This window comes from Bactrocera tryoni, chromosome 4 (assembly GCF_016617805.1).
Source record: "Bactrocera tryoni isolate S06 chromosome 4, CSIRO_BtryS06_freeze2, whole genome shotgun sequence".
Lineage (NCBI taxonomy): Eukaryota > Metazoa > Arthropoda > Insecta > Diptera > Tephritidae > Bactrocera > Bactrocera tryoni.
The window spans coordinates 4,051,863-4,072,486 of record NC_052502.1 but is presented as its reverse complement, the minus strand read 5'-3'; the positions used below and the strand labels follow the sequence as shown (position 1 = coordinate 4,072,486).

The following is a 20,624-nucleotide window of genomic DNA, read 5'->3' as shown; positions in this document are numbered from 1 at the left end:
TAAATTAACCACGAAATTGCTGCTCGCATGTCGTCAACAATTTTTTCACAGGTGAGATCCAATCCAAGCTGACAGCTGTGATAAATTGCCGATTCTGCGTTGCAATGTACTCGGGTGCCGAGCGTTGACGCCATCAATGAAAGTGTAATATTTATAAATAAATTGGCTAGAACCGTGGAACCCGCAACAATTAAAATTGAATTATTTTGTATATTGCTTTATATTTTGCTTTTCAATGAAAGCTCCTCAACAATAACGGCTTTTAATTGTCCCTAGTAAAATGATTTTGTACTTCCTTTACCCTCAAACTCTTAAGAAACTCTTAAGTCGACCTATTCATAGTTGCTCACCTTCACATATCGTTCCTAAGTGGACGAAAGCTTTCGGGTTTGTCTGCACTGGTCGCCTTTCACATTTGTTTACTTCTACGTCGTCTGAGTATTTTTATTTGCGGTCATTTTATTTTTAAATCTTAAACAATTTGCACTTTACAAGACGTGAGGTATGAGAGCGCAAATAATTTATTCTCCTTCAATAAATAAGAGTGGAATATATAAAAAGAAAAAGAAAAGGTTGAAGGCCTCCAACACATTAATGTAGCAAACAAAAACTTTTGTGTATATACATACATACACATATACACACATGTACATTTCTTAATTAATACTCTTTCACATAAGAGAAGACAGAGCTTGTAAGACTCATATCAAGAAATGGTAAGATAAATGTAGAAAGCGAGTAAATGAGAGCAAGCCACTCCTTAATACTTGTTTTAACTAAGGAGCATTTTATAGAGTTTTGAACACTGCCTTTTCGGTCACCTTTTGTAATCCTTACAATAATCTTCTCCTAAAAATAGTAAAAAAGTTCTCTCTTAACGAATATAGGTTCTGTACTGTGCTACTCTATTATTTTATTTACGAATCAGTGAAATTGGGTGTAATGGCTCTCGACATAAAAAGGTTCGTGCGTTAGCTCTGTACGAGTATTTATAGTATAGGGTAGTCGATTACATTATTCCATCAGTGGTTTGTCGGCGAAAAACTGTGACAAGTAATTTTCACAGGCCTCTCTTGAAGCCAACTTTACTCCATTAAGTTAGTTCTGCATTGGCCGAAAAAAGTGGTACTAGGCCGATGGTGCAAGGTCAGAGCTATATGGTGGGCGCATCACAACTTCCCAGCCAACCTCTCCCAATTTTAGCGTTCTAGCATTGTCCTGATGGAAGACGAAGCCCTTTCTATTGATCAGTTCTGGCCGTTTTTTTCGATTGCTTGCTTTAATCTCATCAGTTGTTGACAGTAAAATGTAAATATATAGAATCAATAGTTCGATCAGGCTGAAGCAGTTCATATTGAATGATTCCTTTCCAATCCCACCAAATACTCAGCATAACCTTTCGAGGCGTCAATCCTGGGTTTGCGAGCTTTACCACGCTTGGACAATGATCTTTTTTGTACATAATTGTCGTATTTGATCCATTTTTCGTCGCCTGTTACCATTTGCTTCAGAAATGGTTCGATTTCATTTCGTTCCAGCAAAGAACCGCAGATGCTAATTCGGTCCATTAAATTTTTCCCAGATAATTCACGTGGTACCCAAACATCGAGCTTCTTTTTGTAGCCGTCTTCTTAAATGATTCAAAACCGTTTGATGAAGAATGTTAAGTTCCTTAGCGATGTCATGGCTGCTTATGTGACGATCCTGGTCAAGCTATTCCATAAGTTCATCGACTTTTTCAACGATAGGTCACCCAGAGCGAGCTGCATTTTGCACATCGAAATTTTCAGAACGGAAGCGAGCGAATCATTGTTGTGCTATACGAACTGATACAGCAACGTCTCCGTAAACTTCACAAATTTCATGGATGGCTTCAATTTTTTATACAAAAATTTCAGAATATAACGAATTTCTTCATTATTTTCACACATTTTTGAACAGCCGTAACATTTTTTTTCAACTTCTCCGAATTTAGTTTTTTTTTTAGTTAAATGAAGCTTAAAATCTCACCTTTCCAACACTATATTGTATGACACAATGTTATTGGTAGCACCGGATATATACGCCTATTCAATACAAGTATGCTTCCAAAGCAAGTTGTCATGGTTTAGTGTTCTTAGAATGGGCAAATAGTTTTCGAAATTCGAAGAATAATATAAGCAATAATATCAAATATAATACAATAAAAAGTAAAAATCTTGATTTTATTTCCTGGTAATCATATTTGTTCCTTTCAGAAAGGAAATTATTACATCCACCCAATTTTTTCCGGAATTATAGCAAATTTAGCTTTTGATTAGTACTAATTCAAAAATCGGGTTGTTGTTTTTGCAATCTCGGTTCTGCTACAATTGTATAATATTTTGTAGTGATTAATAAATTGTTGAATCGTCGTTCGCACAGTTTTTTCCGTTGTTGTTGTATATTTGCAATCCACATTTTGCAGCAAAAAAGAGTTTATTTATTTTTGTCTCAATTACAGCGCGCAATAATATGCGAAATTAATTGGCCGGTCGCACACACGAACGCTTCCACATTTGTGACGTTAAATGCGCGTAAAATAGGCGAAAATGAATGAAGTACCGCAACAAAAGCAACAAAAAAATAAAAATAAAAAAGGAGCAAAATATTTCATGATTCAGCGGCGCGGTATCGAAGTGTTGCGGCATCAATTCCGTTATGTTCTTTTTCGAAATTAATTTAAGTGGAATTTTTATCCAGGAAGTTGTGCGAAATCCAAATGAGGTAGAAATTGCCATTTTCCTTTTTTATTTGATTTTCACACAATTTATTTTATTACGCAGATATCTGCTGGCGTTGGCTTGCCGTGATGGACTTGTTAAAACACGCATTCGTGTCAAATTATTTTTCTCGTGTATAATTTATTTTACAAGCTCATCAGAGAGTTAATTATGCTACGTTGTGTTTTTTTGTTAAAAATGTAGCACTTGGTAGCATCGCTATAAATATGGAAGTGACAAATCGCCTTTGGTGGCTTTTGAGAAATTTGAAATATTTTTTTTTTTTATTTAAGGAAGATAATATTTTTAATTTCTGATTTGTATAACAAGTCAAAATCAGAGATTGCTCACAGAAGTAGCGTTGGCATTAGACAACTAAAATTAGGAACGCTAAAAGGAGTCCGCATTAATTGGTGGGCCGAATTAGTCATGCCTTCGATACTATAATCATAAATATAATACTGCTTCGATAGGCACGCATTTTGTATAATTTACTGAACAAAATTTCATTAAATATTTTGTGTCCCAAGATCAATCTTCAATTTCTGCTGCATATTTTCTAAATCTTCTATTGAAACTTTTCGCAACTCTTCTTCAAACGAACTTCCTTTACAAGTTTCGAGAGCATGTTCGCGACGGAGATTATCTGAAACCCATTCGAACTATCGGGACGCCCCGAAACTTCTTTGTTTTGAAAAGAGATCTTTATGTATCAACAAAATTCGTCTAGTCTACCAGAAATCCGTTGAGCCGGTTAATTTTGATTCTGGCCAAATCGCTTAGTAGATAGTTGTCCTAGAAGGTAGAAACCCAAAATATTTAAACCTCAGTCGAAAAGAAAGCAGTGAGAGGTTTTTACCTCTCCTCCTAAAAAACTTTCCACCGCATGCACGACTTTGGTACAGTGTCCGGTTAAAAGCGCTGCAACTGGGCTAAGCTGAATCTGGATGCGAGTAAGTAGTAGAAAGAAATGCTTATGTTCCACTCTTAGCCGGAATGATTTTGCAGTTGCCAAAGTTCTTCTTGTTTGCGGTTTTGCTTCTGAAGCTAGCCGAGTACTGAGGTCTGTTGTAAGTTTGTGTTCGACATACTCTGACATAAATCTTCTTGCCGAATATTATGGGTGTCTTGCTATCTATAATTTCTTCGTAGGTTTTGCGATGAAAAACATAGAAAAAACTAAGGACTTTTTATAATTTTTTAATTATATCTTTATTATATTTCTAAACTAAAAGAGCATTGAATTTTCTCCTTTACACCCAGCCTCAGTCAGAGGCATGTGTGGATGCGCATACAGAAATGGGAGGCAAAGTTAATGTGCCAACTGTTGAGTTTCCGTTTTCTTACTTTTTTAAACTGCCGCATGCCACCCACAAATCCTTTGGCAACAACGCACACTGTCGTACCAGCAATTACCACCACCCAGCAAAGCAGTGGTCTCATGGTATATGCTGGCTAACAATGAGTACGGGGGAGAGAGAGTACAAATGCTTTCACGTTTCTTCTTTTTGCCGGCTAAGCCAACATTCTACGCTCATTCATACAAGCACATTGGATGGATGCGCTAACGATTAGCAAAACACACGGAGGAATACATAGAGCAACAATAAAAGCAACAACAAATCGAAAATCACCAAGAACAACGAAGCAACAACAATAAACCGACGACGCTTACAGGTGTTTTGAATGCTACACGAATGCCGCCGCGTTACAAAGTGGTGACGAAAGCGGCGGTTCGAGAGTGTGAATGAGCGCGAGAGAGATGACGAGCGGATGTGAGCACATTTTAAGGATTTTCGCCGCGCCGTTGTGAGCTTTTCTGCCAAAACGCTTATATGTTGTCCACCAGGCATGTGGCAAAAGCTCTATTGACGCTGTGTGTTGCTGTTGTTGCTGCGGCGAAAGCATTGTCTCGACTTGGCAGTGGCTCTTGCTCGACACTCGGTGTTTTCCTGCCTTCGACGTGGAAAGTGCTTCAGTTTTATTTGAACATTCGGTGCGCGCAGTACGTTTTGTGGCAGTCAACGCGACGAATATTTTAAATTTGATTAATAGTTGAGATCTCCTCAAGTGTTTACATATACATATACATTGTAACATACAACAACAAATGCAAAAATACAATAAATAGCCAACAAGCAGAAACATGTAAACTCACAGCCAGTGGGCAAATTCGGAAACTTTGTATCAAATCGAGTGCCGTCTCTGGTTTTTGCTGTTGTTGTTGTTTTCGAAAATTCTCAAGTGCTTTGAGCAAAAAACAAATTAAAGTGTTTTCAAAATGCTGCCCAAGCATTTGCAGCAAGTTTGTGAGCTAGACTCGAAAGATTGAAGTGCAAAGCAAACAAGAGGTGAAATATTGAAAGTAAATAAATAATAAGTACACAAAGTGGGCTCTCTGTGCACGGAACTGTGCTTTGCTAGCGCCTAGTGCCGCACCAGAGTCGTTGTGCCAACATTAAAAACATTAAATGTGCGCATTTCAAGCAAATGCACTACAACAATTAGAAGCAAACAGTCCCCTACGCAAATGCCGTCCGTCCGCGTACCCATTGACTTAACCCTTTTTGGTGCTTGCCTTCATCCCCGCGCAGCACACTTTGTTTCGCGTCATTCCACAGAGCTTAACGGTTTAGGGGCACACTAAAGGCCCATTATCACACACATACATGCTCACATATCCATCACCCCTTCGCATTTGTCTGGCTTGGCTATGACTACCTGTTTCCCGGCGAATATGTCATATCACAAACAGCAACCATTAGCATACACACGCACACACACGTCGTGACATTTATGTGGCCACGTGTGCATAATGTTGTGCCTTAGTTGCTGTCAGTCGCGCGATTTCCTACTAACCTCCTTCAGTCTCTTCAGGGCTGGCCTATTTCCTTTTATTTGTATTCCGCTATGCGCTCCTTGCAACACATTTTCCACCTCCCGTCAAAGCTAATCAACTGGCTGGCTTCATTTTATGTATTTCATTAGTTGCCCATCTACTCGTGTACGTGTGTGTGTGCATGCGTGCGTGTAGGCTATTGTCTGTGTTGCCGGGGGCCAAATGTACCGGCGGCGGCTGTTCGCTCTTCCCTTGCAACATTCGGTGTCAGTTCATATTAACTTCACTTTTGTTACAATGCAAACGCCCCCCACTGCCGTGCCACTTCCGGTGCGCCTGTGTTGTTCGTTTTTGTTTTCGTTTCTAGCTCTTGGTGCGTCATGTCTGGTATCCTTCGACATTGTTGACATTTTTCCGTCCAGACACACACTTCATTATGCTTATGATTTATTTCCAGCATTAATGTGAACTTGCCACTAAGAGCGGCGTGGTCAAAAGTCTTTTGTTATTATTGTTTGCTCCGCGCTTTATTGTGTTTTTGTTAGCTTTGTTTGCTTTTTTCGTTTAATCCATATTTTTGTGCTCACATTCATTTGTTGGTTTTTTGTCGTTTAAAAATTTATTCCTTTTGCATTGGTTGAACGCGTGTTTTTACGCTCTTGTCTCATTTACAATTTAATATCATCTTTTTTAATTTTTTCGTTGCTTTTTGTTGTGCTGACATGTTTTGACTGAAACTGTCATCAACAGTTAGTTTTCTTTTTTATCTTTTCTAAAAATGTAGGTGGCCGCTCACAGGCTTAAATTGCTCATACGCAGTGTTCCTGAAATGGTTGTGGATATAAAAGTTGCGTATACGCCGAGTTTTACTTATCTCTAGTGAAAATTTGCAATTTGTAATGAAGACAGGATCTACGCGTATGTGGAGAAAAATATGTAATTTTAAAAAACCAGGCGATTTTTTAAAACATTGTTTAAAATCCAAAAAACTTGTCTAAACGAACATATTCTTCTGGTAGCTTTACTCATAGAGCCACTAAATTTTTTGCAAATAAGCTTCAATTAATTATGAAACACCATTTATCAATATGTACGAAGAATGTAATTGCCTGCAAAAGTTTCACCTAAATTGCTTATTGCTTTGGAATTATGACTTTTGAGACATTGAACATTATCAATTTTTTCTAATTTCAATTATTTGTTTTAAATTCAAATTTACTTTTAATCAATCAATTGAAATCTAGAAAAATATTTTCAACTTAACTCCATATTAAATTTTTTTCTTAAAATATTAAAACGTTGTATATGTATATTGGTAGTCGAAAAAGTCTTTTCGTATTTTGTCAATAGATGTCGTTGCAGTCGTACATTTGCTGTGCTACCTTTCACATTGTGTCATACCTAGTGACACATACATAGTGTTGGAAAGGTGAGATTTAAAACTTCATTTAATCAAAAAATTTAAATTCGGCGAAGTTGAAAAAAGTTACAGCTGTTCAAAAATGATTGAAAATAATGAAGAAATTCGCTATATTTTGAAATTTTTATATATAAAGGAGAAGAATGCCACGCAAGCCAGCAATGAAATGTGTGAAGTATACGGAGTCGATGCTGTATCAGTTCGTGTAGCACAACAATGGTTCTCTCGCTTCCGTGCTGGAAATATCGAAATTTCGATTTACACTGATGAAATAATGTCTCTAGCGGAAAAATGGCAAAAAGTGGTCGCCCGAAGTGGTACATATTTGTTTATTTATTTATTAGTATAAATATAAAACAATAAACTGAAGTTTGATTAGAAATACGAAAAGACTTTTTCGACTATCCAATATTTTGAAAAAATTATTTAAGCGATTCCATATGATTTTCTTCTACGACTCCTTATTATTTCAAAATAATTTTTTTATTTGAAATTTTAATTTTTTACTACCTAAAGGAGCTCAATCAGTTTTTGGGTCCAAAAGCTGACATTTATCGCTTTATTTCTTTCTTCACTCGGCCTGTTTATTTATACGATTTTTTGATGTATTTTATCATTAAACTCATTCGAGTTTCGCGCTTAATCCACCCGATAATCATCCAAAATTTGTGCAGAGCAACATCCAGTAAGAAGAGTCCATAAATTTAAAACCCGAAATTGTGGCACATTTTGGTGGCAGTCACGTCCGGCACGTCTCCTTTTCGTTGCGGTTTGAGATTTACCGTTCAATGTGCGTGGTATCCCCACGCAGTGCTGTAAATGCGATTCGTTCTTCTCCCTTTGAGTAAATATACCATTGATACCGGAGCTTGTCAGCTGCTGGCTGCCGCATTGAAAGCTGTGCGAATGCCATCTCAGCTATTATCCAACACTTGGCAGCCGATTAGGGGAGCGTTGTTGCTTTCAGGGTGCGTAGCAGGTGCGATTATTTACGCGCTCTTAACAGTTTTGGCACAAAGTGTTTTTCTATTCACTCCCATGCATGTATTCGTGTGTGTGTGCGTGCAAACGCCGGCGGGTAAAACGCATAATTTCGACGTAATGAACTTCACGTTCCTCCTCGGTTGGCATTCAGTGGCGCCATTAAATACGGTGAATACAAGCTCGGCGAAGAGAGCTGTGTGCAACGGTGCAAGCGTCAGGCCAAACGGTATCAAATGTTAATTTCGTTTGTTTTGGCTTTGTTTTCAAAATTTATCAAGCCCATTCCCTTTCCCTCACGCGCCTCTTTACCAATTGTTTGCAAGCAGCCATGTATGTGGGTGTGTGTGTGTGTACTTCATTGGTTCAGCTGTTGAATAACATGTGGCGCCCTCAAATTTAATGCAATTTATATTCATTTATTCGACGCTTGCAACACATTTGGCAAATGAGCGAGATATTTGCGTTCACATGTATGCAAACACACACACACACACGTGCACTTTCACCACAGTTGAGTTGAGCGAGTTCATTACACGACTTGTACTCCTACGTGTGTGTATGTTTTTGTGTACTTGCATACTTATAAGTAGCGGTAATTATGCCGATCTGAAACATGCGCCAACGTGCCCCAAGCCAAATTCAACACAAATTAATGAAATTATTTAAAGAAATAATAAATTTGTAAGGAATGCTTGCTTTTTGTTTTTGCTTTGTATTTGCAAATGCAGAAAAATAAAAATTTAAATTCAATATTAACTTAGAGGTGGAGGGTGCTCTATGCAAACTCTAATCACTTAGGTGAGCTCTTGGGGAAGTTTTGTCTTTCTGTTCGGCAGAATTCCTGTTTAAAGTTAATTCCTTTTTGATCCTTATTCTTGAGATATAACTTTAAATCGTGGCGTGTTTTTCTTCTGTGCTACGACTGCCTAAAATTGTCAGAACTTATACAGGAGAGGGCCCATTCGGTTTCATTTGGATATATTCAAGACAACTAAATGAGTAAATATAGCCTTATTCAGGCTTCTCAAATGGTCTGTAGATCTAACTTTCGAAGTGAACTAAAATGAGTAGGCGATTATGTTTTATTCTAATCAAGTTGAACTTATTATCATATAATATATGTATAACCCTTTTTCTGCTTGTCGAGAGATAATTCTGTTTAATTTCTGTTTTTTTTTTGTTTTTTTTTTGTTTTTTTTTTTTAATTTTGACGATTTTTTGTATAAGAAGTTCAGCGGAGCCACCTTTTTCCGAGCGATTGTCGGAAACGGCGTCAAAATGGCCGAGATTTAAATATTTTCATTTGAAAATTTCAAAAATTTTTTTTAAAATATGTAGGTATTTTTGAGATAATGAAAAATTTAAATAAAATACTTGTATATAATTTTTTATATGAAAAAAGTTACTGAAATTAAGACTTTTTTTGCGTGTGGAAACCCATGTAAGCCATTCAGTTAGTTTCTTTAGTCATCTTCAGTGAACACATTCGATTACGAGTCGTTTCCAATCGTTCTCTCACTATAACATTTATTTGGTAATTAAAGACTTTTCTAACACATGAATCAAAATAATTTAGTGTTGGCACAATGGTACGCCAAAAATATGATTTTAAATTTCCTTTCCTTTGCTTATAAAATTTTTCTAATATCTAAAATTTTTAGTGTCTCAAAATGCGGTGTGAATCAAATATGTTAAAAACTTAAAACTAAAAGCGTGTAAACAATAAAAAAGAGAGTGTGTAAGACAACTTAAAAGCTCATTAAACCAAATTTCAAACGAAACCTCAAAGTAATACGACAAAAAATAAGATTAATATATGTAAATAGGTAAGTACCGTTTAAAATATTTCTGCTTGAAATTTTAATTAACGTGCAAGTGAAACAATTAAAGGCGAAAAAAAGGCGATTTATTTTCCAGAAGTAAAATGGTTTGTGAAAAGGTGTGGAATTTATGAAATTCATGGGTTTGGTTTAACGAATAAGCTGCTTATCTACTTTAGCAATTTGGAATTTTGAAGAATTTTAAAGGATTGTTGTAATACACCACATATTAAATTCTACCTTTTGAACTGTTCTTTAACAAAACATTTTAATCTCCCTTAAATACCGTTCAACCTGTGTATACCCATATGATCGTTTTATTAAGGGAAAGTTGACTTAAGAACACACCGAATGATTTTCTCCAGCCTTTTGTTGTCCAAGCAAATACCTGTGATTTCTTTTTTACGAAAACATACCTTTTTGTTTGTGTGTTAGTGCTTACGTAAGTTTCGAATTCCCTTGCAATCCTTTTTACTTCAAGGATACAACTCCAGTTACCAAACAAAACAGGAATTCTCATTAAAAAGTTTGCCCAGACAATGCAAAAACTGATTTGAGTGCGTATGCTTTGTATTGCGGTATATCCATACACACACATGTACTTGACTATCAAACTTTTTTAGTGTGTGAAGGTAGTTGGGGGAGTTTATTAAATTTTTCGGAAAAGCTCAAGGCATTAAACTCATAACCTCATCAGTGCATAAAAACATTTCACATTTAATGAATTTATTTTTTAGACAAAAATTTATATATATTTGTATATCGTACTCATGCATACCATATTTGCCCGTTCTCAATCATTTAAATCCTTAATTTGCAGCCACACACAGACCCATAAACAAATACACACAAAAACATCACTAAACTAGGAATGGATTTGTTTGCTGATTTTAATTAGAATTTGTTGTCGGTTTTTTCAATGCAAGCCCATTTATCACACACACTCACGCACACGCATATATGTACACAAATAGGCAAAAAGTCTGTTGATATCATTTTGCCTTCAAGCGGGCGCTGCACTTAATCTCTTTCACCTCACAAGCCCACACGGTCCATCCTCCTCGTCTCGAATAGCGCGCACGTGCCGCCATGAAACAGGCTTCTCTTCGCAGAATGCTTCCATGTAAACACCAACTCTCGTTTCAGAAGAGCGCTTTATCATTATTTTGACAACATTTACTATTATTTGTTTCATATGGGCGGCTGGGAAGGCCAACATCCAAATTTTACATGGATCGTACGACTCGAGTATGAAATAATAAGAACAAAACAAGCATACGATTATCTGAAGGTCAAAACGTGTATGTACGAGTATGCGCGCGTGTAGTTGTTTGAAATTTAATTCTGCTCTGTTGTTGTGAGAGAATTTCGAAGAACTGACTTATTTGATATTAGGCGCTTTTGTATTCCTAATTCAACTAAATGGCTTCCAGATTGACAGTTACATTGAATATGTATCTGTAGGCTGAAAGTGCAAATAATGGATCGGACTGGTAAGAGACTGATATATTGAATTTAATGCTCAAAAATGTGCTTCTGGTTTTTGAAATAATTCAAATTAATCGTAGTTTTGTCCGATAGTTTCTCATGAATATTGTTTATATGAGAAGTTTAAACGGTTTCTTGAAGCTAATACATAGCTCTCAAACTTTTACTTATAGGATGTAAGTGCTTGAGTCAAATTTGAACTATGTGCACATGTGCGTGTGTGTGTGTGCATGGCTCCCAACATGCAGACGCAGGCGAGTCTTTGCAGCTTCGATAGTTGATGTCCTACCGACGTCTGAGATGCTCTCGGAGCCCTAGCTACCGCTCCATTAGTGATAATTGGTTGCACTATCATAGTGCACAATCATCTGATAATCCTTGGTTTATACCCCCAGGACCATGACCATTTGACCATTGTCAGGTCAACATGCTGCTTCCGGAATCCAGCGTGAGACCCAGGTACTTGACCATATTAGTAATCCCTATCGCTCTGCCTCCGAGTGTTAGGCTCCTAAGGCCATGCAGAGACCTGACGATGGTCGTGTTCAGGGGGTTGATGTTTAGTCCAACGCACCAACCCTTGGCCAGGCCTAATCCCCTTTTGTACGATATCGCAGAGAGTATCCTCAAATTTTTCTCTGGCTATAGTAACTATGTCGTCCGAATGTTCTTGACAGCGAATTCATTTGTTAGTTAGCAACAAAAGTAGTTCGTCCATGACGAGGCCCCACAGCAGGGGGAATAGCATTCGCATGCAGGGGTGACGTTATCAGCGCCTTCGACCTTATTTCGTGGTCCACGATCTTGTCCATACTCTTTAGTAGGAAGGTAGTTGGACTAATCGGTCTAAAGGATTTAGCCAGTGAGTAGTCCTTTCCACTTTCGGTATAAAGATCACCTTTGCTGTCCTCCATGGTTCAGGGATATACGCCAGCGCCAGGCTATCTCTCATCAGCTGAACAAGACAGGGCAGTAGAACCTGCTCTTCTTGTTGAATAAGTGCTGGAAATATGCTGTCCGCCCTCGGGGATTTGAAATTAGAGAACGGGGCCGTAGCCCACCTGACTGAGTCCGCAGTAAACAATTTCATTGCGACTACCCCTTCTAGACACTGGTCTTCTTCAATAGCTCTCTACTGGTCGTATAAGTACTGTCACATTTTTTAATTACTAGAGTTGTGTCCGCCTTCTCCTTAGCCAGAGTTTTGTGTAGTCTTGCTGCCTCTGATATTGAAGAGACGTTTTCACAGAAATTCCAAAAATTCTCAAGCTTTGCAGACCTAATCTTCTTGTTATAGGGTTTGTTAAAAATTTAAGTAAAATCAGTTCTTGTAGTCCTATACTGAACACAAGGATAGAATGGATATTCTGCTCCCTACTCAGCATATCTTAAATTGTCCCCTTCCTAAAACGAGGACTCTTTTCTTTTCTGACTTCATAACCTATATAGTGACAGTCGCTTGCTGAAGTGAGATATATATATATCAGAAATTGATAAAATTAATTATTTCGCCCAACTAAGATAACTCTTTTTACTTAAATTCTTCAGAAAAATCGGAAGATGATTTGACGCTTAGCGTACGGTCACCTGGTACTTGCGCTACTTTGCAATAATCCTGGACTAATGTATACTTCATTTTGGATATAAATAGGAAGATCATATTATCCCATCATCAATATCAGTTCTTCTTCTTGTTTACCGGCAAGTTTAAAAAAATATGTTGATCATAATATTTTAATTAATATTTGACCAATTTAAATAGCACATGGACATGTGAATGCTGACATATCATAATTTATGGCAAATACAAACTATGGTATCTCGATCCCTAAATCGACATTTACGAGTTACCGTTAGGTGATTTGGTGTAAATTGCTAAAAATAGAAAGAAAATACTTGAAAATTTTATGACTAGAGCCATGTCAACATCATGTACATATTAAATGTACTCCCGTACTCTTCAGGCTGCACTGTCGGACATCGGAAGCGCGCTTGATGTTGGTTAGGTGGTGTCTAAGTAAACGGACGTTCGTTCTAAACCCACACAGGCAATCGGAGCAGATGATAGACAGCTCAAAGGGTGCATTTGAGCGGCTGAAATTAGACCAGCTGCCATAAATTCGACTGCCCATAACGTTCTAACACCGCACTCATATGTTTGGGGGCAGTGAGCATGCATGTGCTTGGGTACTCAGTTATGCACCGTTATGTGTGGTGTGCGCCAGTTCATAAATTTGGCATATGCGAGTGTTTTACATTTATTTGAGTTGCTGTCTGTGTCGGCTCTGTTGCCTTGTGCCCTGCTGCCCGCTGCGTGTTGACAATGTCCTTTCGTGCGCCATGATAGCTGTGTGGAATTGCCGCATTATCATTGTTGTTGCTGCTGTTGGCAGCTATTATTGCGTGCCGCAATGCCATTTGCGATGACGCACGCGCATATGTATTGGTGTACATGTGCCGTTACTGTTGCTTTGTTGTTTTTACGATTCGTACTCCTTCCTGTGTGGCGCATCCGCGCAAATTTACAACAACCCAGTGGCCCACAGGTGCCGCCAGGGCGTATAAGTGATTCACTTGAAATGATTGCGTGGTTGCCACACCGGTTGCTGACGTTTTCGTTGTTTGCGGCCGTGTGCGGGTGTGTATGTCTACGCAAGTACGTTCCACTGTCCACCGCATACGCTGTCACTTAAGAGCGTGCCTGCACGGCCTGTTGACAAACGAGCAGATGCCCCATATGCTCATGTATGTATGTGCGTGTGTGTGAGTTTAGAGTGTGTCTCGTGGTTTACTATTAGCGCAACACACATTCGTCATGCACATTACCCTCCTGCATACCGTGCAGCTACGCTCAGTTTCACTGCCGTGGCAATAACTGTTGTGCGTGTGTGTGATTTTTCTTAATTTCTAAGAATCTGAAAATGTCAGACACATCAGCAGTAGGACTTAGTATGCGTGCTTCCAAATATGAGAGATAATGCTGGACCTTAATATTATACAACTAATATCTACATGGATACGCGCATACATACATACATACATATATTATGTATGTATATATGTCTCTTACATATCAGTAGACGTTCCACTGCCAAAAATATTTGTCATGTGCTATTCAAGCGTCTTAAATGCACATCAATGATTCTCATCAATATATTTGCGCACGTGTGTGTGTCCACCGACATGTTTATCGTTGCGTTCCTGTGGCTGCACATGTTCGTTTCGCCAGTTGCGCACGTCAGACGAGCTTAAGACATCAATTTATAAATATTGTCATATTTGCCTGTCCGCCGGCTCGTCATGTCTTCTTGCCTCGCTGGCATGCTGCTAAGTCATTGCTGCTATTCACCCGGCGCTAATCATACTGATGACTCGTGTGCCACAAATGCTTTCTTTTGCCATATAATTGGATTACGCTCTCACCAGCCTCGATTACTGGCAGATTAATAGTCCGTTAGTCCGTCTAACCTGCATACATTTGTTGGGATTTCATCTAATAGGCATTCCGTTAATAATCATAAACGCTAGTGTGACCATAAGCTTACAAATCGTATTCTTCAGCTGTTGCTGCTGCTCCAGCTGCTCTGACACACACTTGTTTGTTGTTTTTCTCTTTCATTGTTCGCCTGTTAAATTAAGCAAATCGCGGCATATAAAGCTATTCGGCCATAAAGCATAGCGACATTGATAATAAAAAGCGTCAAAGCGTCCGCATTTGTGCTCATGAAAAATTACACTACTTACGCAACAACAACAACAACATCAAGGGGCATAAAAATGCAAAATTTCGCAATAAAACATGCCATTACTCACACACACTTACACAAAAAAAGACTCACAAGGTGTTGTGGCCTGCCTCTGCCTGCTTTACGAGCATCACGTCCTTCTTTTCGGCTTCGTTCAGCGCTTCTCTTCATTTTTCCCTAATTCTAGTCCCCTCATCTGTACACCACCACTTGCCATTTACCCACAGACGCACACACACAAACACAAATCTGCCGCTTTCGACGGCAAGAGGACGCAACACTTCAACTATTTATTTGTTTTATTTTATGGCGCTCGTAATGCGCGACCGCTTTCGTAGGTTGGCGTCAATACCGTTAAGGTCGCTTCATCGTCGCGCAGACTATTTGTCTGCAATCATGAAATTTTCAATTTATCAACAAATATAAACATAAATGTACATTTTTCAAACGTTTTCAACGCTTGTTTTTGCTTTTATTGTTGTGTGTGCTGCGAATTATTGCAGTTGTTGTATTTTTTTGTGGATTCTGTGCATTCAAATGTGCGTTAACAGATATTTTCAGAATTTAAGGTTTGTGTAGCGGAGACAGCTCAATAAAATGTGGAAAGTGTTGGGGCACCAACAACATGTTACAACAACTTAGGCTACAAATTACATAGCAGTGTCGGATTATAACGTTGCTGTCCTTAGTTTTATACCTAGTACAGCTTGCTTCCTCTTAACCCGACGACGTCGAAAGGAGAACTGAAAAAAAGTCCATTCTTCTTCTTTAGTTTGTAACGGCATAGAGTTTTCCTTTAAATGCGTGGATGTATTTGCGAGAACCCTATTCCATTCTTTAGCATGGCTACTCGAAAATACTTTCTTCTTCTTTACTGACGTTAACAACAGCGCGCCAGTTTTTTCTTCTTTTCGCAACGGGGAGCCAATTGGAGATTCCAAGCAAAGCCAGTTCCTTCTCCACCTGGTCTTTCCAACGGTCTTCCTCTTTCTCTGCTTCACCAGGCGGGTGCTGCGTCGAATACTTTCTTTTAATTCGCTGAACTATGTCAATGTCGCCGTATATCTCATACAGATCATCGTTCCATCGAATGCGCTATTCGCCGTGGCCAATAAATTTTCGCAGAACTTTTCTCTCGAAAACTCGCAACGTCGACTCATCAGTTGTTGTCATCGTCCAAGCCTCTGCACCATAAAGCAGGACGGGAATGATGAGTGACTTGCCGAGTTCGGTCTTTGTTCCTCGAGAGAGGACTTTACTTCTCAATTGCCTACTCAATACGAAGTAGCACCTGTTGGCAAGAGTTATTCTGCGTTGGATTTCGCGGCTGACGTTGTTATTGGTGTTGATGTTAGCTCCAACATTGATGAAATTATCTACAACTTCGAAGTTATAACTGTTAACAGTGCTGTGAGAGCCTAGTCGCGAGTGCGACGACTGTTTGTTTGATGACAGGAGATATTTCGTCTTTCCCTCTCTCACTACCAGACCCATTTGCTTCGATTCCCTATTCAGTCTGAAGAAAGCAGAACAAACGACGCGGGTGTTGAGGCCAATGATGTCAATATCATCGGCGTACGCCAGCAACTGTACACTCTTACAAAAGATGGTACCTTGGGTGAATACTTAGCCAAACTCCTTGAAGATAATATTCCATACAAGAGCTTAATACTGATCGGTCAGCTTATTACCATATATCATATATGCACCAACATATCAACAACTTGGAATGACTTTTCCAGAGCAGACACTCTTCGGATGCCGTGCAACAAGATAAATTCATCGATTTAAAAAATTGATGATGTTTTCCATCAGATAACTTCGCTTATAATACACTCCTCTGTCATTTTTCTTTTTTACTTAAAGTTGTGCCAGCTCCCTGGGACATGCGAATGTTCTTACAATCCTCCATAATCTTAACTGTTTAAGTGCACAGACAGAACCAGCTTACGCACACACTTGCTAGTACATATATATAAGTAAATACATGCACACTTACATGCATTGGACCATTGAAACGGACAAGTTGCTAGCATTAGCTACATAGATATTATACTTGCCATCCTTCCCAGTCGTCGCATCTCTTGCCGCATTTGTTTCTGCACTTTACTTGAGAAACTACATAAAGCGAAAAAATAGAACTGAACTATTTTATAATAATACTACTTTGTAACTTAGCAATTGCTGCTGTCTGCCACATGCGGAGTGTGTGCCACACGCATGCTCTGGCGCTGGCGCTGCCGAGCGTGTGCCGGTCGTAATCCACTGGCGGTTAATGCACAGGACATTGTCATTGAAAGTTTAAGCGGTCACTCACTCACCATTTTGCTGCGACTACTATGAGCTAAGGGGTTTTTACAGTTTGTCGCACGCTGCGCTTTCAGGCTGCCTTTTTTGTTATTCTTGCTTTTGCAAGTCCAAGTGGTTAGTTGCAGTGCTGGCCGATTATGGAGTCATGTGGGATTTGTGTAAAGTCAGTAAAGAACCCGTCACTGACCTAAGACAACGGCAAAGTTTCATTAACAGTTAAAGAGATAACAAACTGCCAACAACAACAACAATTTGTCTCTGTTCTTGTTCACTTTAAAGACAGATTAAGTCGAAAACTTCAGATTATTCAGCACTAGGAGCTATTAAATCAACTATACATAGTAGTATGGACTTTCAGATGACTATTATTTGAGTTGTCATCACTTTTAGTTTACGAATGTTTCCACATTGTAACATTGTAGATTTAACGCTTTTAAAGCTCTGAGAATAGCAATATTAGATTTTATGTATCGTTTCAAACAGACGGTATATTACCGATTTTTCCTTGCTAGCAATACATGTGAGCCGAATCGGTTAAAAAATCTGATTTTTCATTGTTCGCTCAGCGACATCTGGCGGTTTTAAGCTTACGAGCTTTCACAAAGTTATATGGATAATGTTTATGAATTGATACCAAAAGAGTAAAAAGCTATGCTTATGGCACCCGATGAAATAAGGTTACATAAGGGAATTTGTTTCTCCGTTTGTAAATTTGTATACCTAACTTCAGTGAGAGTAGTCATACCACATTAAATTCACCTTAAACGAAGCTTTTGTGATAGTTAAACTTAATCTTGAAAAAAATTATTGTTTACTGCTGGATCATTCCCCGGTTCAAAGTATTTACCGTTATGATTGCAAATTTATCGATAAAAAATCGATCGACCTAGATAAAGTCCGTTAGACAATGGCAAAATATTTCCATATCAAGCATGATTTGCTTTGAAGAGCCGTCAAAGATGAACGTTCTTGAAAGTATTCGAAACAAAATAACGCTTTCTTCAGCCTCACGTACTCAAATACATTGTTTACAAATACAACTGTGCATATTAATTAAACACGATCTATTCGCCTAGCGGAGAAACAATGCGCGCATCGCAAATAGTAGCGAGAAGCCGGCACGCTCTCCAGTAACTAAAAATAGCGCACTAAGTGAAATTGGATGCACAAATGTGTATGGATGTATGTGATCGGCAACAAGTGAAAGACGGGCGGCTGGTGATGATGCAAAAGAGAAGCAAGAGAAAGCGCAGTCAGCTCGTAAATAGCCAACAGCTTGCAATATTCATGGAGAGAGGTACAATTGAGTGCAGAAACAATAAACTGGGAGTACAATTAATTGAACGGTCATAAAATGGCAGAGTGTTGCCGCTTGCTGAGCGTATAACCAGTTGACGATTGCCAGCCCATAGTTGGAGAAAGTGTGCGTTGCAAAAAAGGTGATGAGAAGAGAATTTAGTAATAGTCATTGGAAGAGCAGTGAAAAGCAAGAGACATGCGATTTGGAGAAACAAATTATAGGAGCAGTTTGCTGTTTATTTTTTCCACCACGTCCGCCAAGTGAGGCGTCGAAATGGAAATAAACTCGCTCCACAGACATACGAACGCATCCATGTATGTATGTCTGTAGCCCCCACAGAGGCGTCCATATATATATGAAAGTTGATGTGAATGAAAAGCGAAACGACGGAATGGACGCGAACGCCCAACTGCCTTCGATAGCTCAGTTGGTAGAGCGGTGGACTGTAGTCAGAATTAGCTTGCATCAACATTAATAACGTTGGCGCGGCGATCACGCATACTGTCGGTCGCTGCAGTGCAGACATCCATAGGTCGCTGGTTCAAATCCGGCTCGAAGGAGAACCCTTAGTTTTTTTTACCGCTTGGAAATTTGTCACAGTTCGTTTGTCGAATCCTTTATGGTGGATCTCAGCGTATGCCTGGCTGCCACATGAATAATTAAAATATTTAATTAATTTAATATTAAAGTAATGACGCATTTAACGCTTTCGAGCGAATTAAAAATTGATCGGCCATTGCCAGCATACCGCAGTTAATTCAGAGAAGTTAAGCTGGAATTTGTATATTGGTACAAGCGTATGTGCGTATATGTGTATGTATTAGTGACGAAGTATGTGCGTTCGCGGTTTGTGCTCATAATCATAACGCCTGCCAGAACTTTTGCATTGAAACATGTATTTCTCGCGCTTAAAAATTATAAATTAAATATGTTTGTAAGCGTCTATGGCCAGTGCATTCAATTAATGAATATTTGTTGTTGCGGTTTTGCTGCCTAAATTAAAATTAATGAAATTAAATGGCTTGCACTTTAGCATTTTATTAATTGGCGCTGCAACTTTTTATCGAATTAACTTAGTGATTTTACGGAAAATTTTTTTCCGGTTTTCTGTTCTAAAATAAATGTTTTTAAACATAAACAAATAGCTGATTCTCTTCTAATGCAAGAATTGTTCAGGTTAACTTGAAAAACGGAATTTTTATATAATTTTTCATAATAACGCTTCATTAGTTGCCTTAAAAGCCAATGAATTTTTATTCTAGCCAAAAATTGTCCATACAGTTGAGGTCTGAATATTATTGGAAGGGACACTTTTTCCACCTTGGTCGTGTTCGAGGCCCATCTAAAACCTCTGCCGTACTTTGAGTCCGGCACCCGGCCACAGTGCTTCACAATGAATTTTTCAACCCTACTTGCCTTTAGGTTTCAACCGCAGCCACTACGAATCTCCACAAAGGGCCAAACCCAATGAGCAGATTAGAGTAAGCTCCAAGGGTTAACTGCTAATCGTGGTACCAGGTTTAAGTCTCTGGTATTATCTTGTAGCTTTTGCTGCTATCGGTTAGTGACATTTGTCGCTTGAACTTGAAATGTCTTTTTATTAGAAGGAAATTCATTCAAAGTCTATAATATCATTTCAAGTTGAGTATTATAGCACAATTTCTGACATAGACTATGCTGACATTTCAAGGCAAGCCCATTGAGTCAGACACAGTGCATATGGATTTTAGTCGCCTATTACGATTATTCTAACCCCTGTCCGCTGGGGTAACGCCACTGTTGATAGTCATAACTTCGAAATCTTAGATAATTTCGTCTATCTTGGATCCAGTATTAACATCAACAACAATGTCAGCATCGAAATCCACTGACTAGGCAATTGAGAAGTAACGTCCTCTCTCGACGAACAAATACCACACTAAGACCGAACTCGATAAGTCACTCATTATTCCCGTCCTGCTATATATTGCAGAGAC

At 38.6% G+C, this 20,624-nt stretch overlaps 1 protein-coding gene and 1 non-coding gene across 5 annotated transcripts in view; both read left to right on the top strand.

Moving 5' to 3' along the window:
* The window catches only part of LOC120775670 (eye-specific diacylglycerol kinase), a 242,124-nt gene that overhangs the window by 30,468 nt on the left and 191,032 nt on the right, over window positions 1-20,624 (top strand). The gene's annotated exons all lie outside the window — the stretch shown is intronic.
* Trnay-gua lies at window positions 19,061-19,208 on the top strand. Its single transcript has 2 exons — window positions 19,061-19,097; window positions 19,173-19,208. It is a non-coding gene; the product is annotated as a tRNA-Tyr (tRNA).